This window comes from Eumetopias jubatus, unplaced genomic scaffold (genome assembly GCF_037043125.1).
Source record: "Eumetopias jubatus isolate StellerSeaLion01/CBP00866 unplaced genomic scaffold, mEumJub1_p1.0 scaffold_8, whole genome shotgun sequence".
Classification (NCBI taxonomy): Eukaryota; Metazoa; Chordata; class Mammalia; order Carnivora; family Otariidae; genus Eumetopias; species Eumetopias jubatus.
In genome coordinates, this window is record NW_028274814.1 from 98,344,502 (window position 1) to 98,346,553 (window position 2,052).

Below are 2,052 nucleotides of genomic sequence, written 5' to 3' on the forward strand. Positions count from 1 at the left end.
GCAGAGCCATGCTATTAAATTTTATAAATTTAAAAAGACAGAAATATCTCTGTAAGCTATGATAGTGTCTCTGTGGAAATCAGTAGGCTTAGTGAGAAATTAGCTGATCTGGTGAGAAGCCTTTGAAGAAACTATTGCTCTGAGTGACCTTTCTCTGAACTCACAACGTCCCTCTCATGATTTACTCACATTTGAACATTGACGTTTTGGTCTCTGAAGAGGCCATAAAGAAGATTATTCAATTATGATGTTTTCTGTTTCTTTTCAATCAATCAGTTAACAAATATTTGTTCCCTCACTAATGGTGTGCAAAGCATTTGGTTGGGTGCTTAGGGAGTACAAAGTAGGAAAAGGCTGGAGTGTAGCAAAATTTTAATGCAGTTGGAGGGCCATGGTGTCTCTAAACTGAGACGATGAATAATACTAAAGAGAAATTATGCTGGATGGGCTGTGATTGATGGCCCTATCACTGGTGCAAGTTCAAATGAGTTTCTTTCTCTTGGAAGTAATTGGGCAGGCTTCTTAGACATGAAGGAATTTGGAGGGAACTTGAAGACTGGGAAGAAAGCTTTACCATCTTAGATGCAAGCCATCAGCTCTGTGGCAGATGGAATTGATTGGGGACTTATTAAGATGATATAAATTTATCCTCTCGGGAAATGAGAATCTATCATTTTCACTTCCTAGGTCTTATAATCTGTGCTAATAATAATAGTAGTAACAATAATAACAGTGAGAAAACCAATGATGTGCTTTTGCTGGAGAATTTACCATGTGCTAGACACAGTGGTGAGCAGTGTATAGATAATCTTACTGGAGCCACACATCAGATTAGTAGAAGGAGAAGAATGACTAAAGCAATAAGGCTTAAAACATGGACTTTGGTGTCAAATAGACCTAAGTTTTACTCATAACTCTTCCACTTACTGCCCGTGTGACTTTGGGAAGTTACTTAGTCCTCTAATTTTCTGTTTCCTCCCCTCTAAAACAAGAATAATATTAACACCTACTTCATGGTATTAATTTTAAGTGAGATAATGCATGTAAAAGCAATTAGCTCAGTGCCAAGCCCAATGTACTCACTTAATGTTAAACTATTGATTTTTTTAATAAGCATATGAGGTAAGAATTATTATCTCCCTAGTAAGGATGAGGAAACTAGGAGAGAAATAAACTGCCCAGGACCATACAACTAGTAAGGGAAAAATCAGATTTGAAATTCAAGGTTTTCTGATTCTAGAACTTGTTCTCTCAAATGCTACATTATCCTGTGTCCATTTCTTTTCATTTATTTATTTATTTTTTAAATATATCTATATCTTTATATTGGGGGGAGGGAGTAGAAAAGAAACTCCTATACTGGGCCCTACTCAGTGGCAGCTTCTTGTTCCATAGGGTTAAGGAAGACCTTGAGGAAATAAAAGTTGTTTGGAAAAATCCAGGTGTGGTTGCTTTGTATGTTGTGATGGATAGAGGGATGAAGTGAAGTGTGAAGGCCCCTCATACCCTCCATCTTGCCTCAGACTGTGTCCTGGAACCCTGGGGCAGAGAAAGCGCCACTTTCATTCCTGCTTCTTGGCATTGTTGATGGCCACATAGTGATAAGAGAATGACAAGCAGAAAGAGCGACACGCCCAGCATGTTGGGGAAGATGGCGAGCCGCACGTCTGTGATCATCCTGATCAACTGGGCTCCCTCCGATGCAGTCTGCGTACTAGCTGGGGGTAGGAGTCCCCTCTTTTCATTTATTTAATAACCAGTTTTTTGGTTTTTTTTTTTGTATTGATTGTGTGCCTTGTTCAGGGCTTTGAGCTAGAAATGCAAGAGTGTGAAAATAAAAATTCTCTCTGTTCTGATGGAGGCTACAAATGAAAGGTTAAATCATGAATAGTTATTTATTTAAAAACTGAGATAAGCACTAGGATGGAAATATAATACCATAAGAGATAAAAAAAACAAAAACAAAAACAAACCACCACCACCACCAACTTCACTTAGTCTGTGAGATTTAAAAATATTTCCCTGGGAAAGGATGATCTGGGAAAGGGTAAG

At 38.2% G+C, this 2,052-nt stretch overlaps 1 pseudogene; it reads right to left on the reverse strand.

Moving 5' to 3' along the window:
* Positions 1-1,429: 1,429 nt before the first annotated feature.
* LOC114199446 (dolichyl-diphosphooligosaccharide--protein glycosyltransferase subunit 4-like) lies at positions 1,430-1,677 on the reverse strand (annotated as a pseudogene).
* Positions 1,678-2,052: the final 375 nt, after the last annotated feature.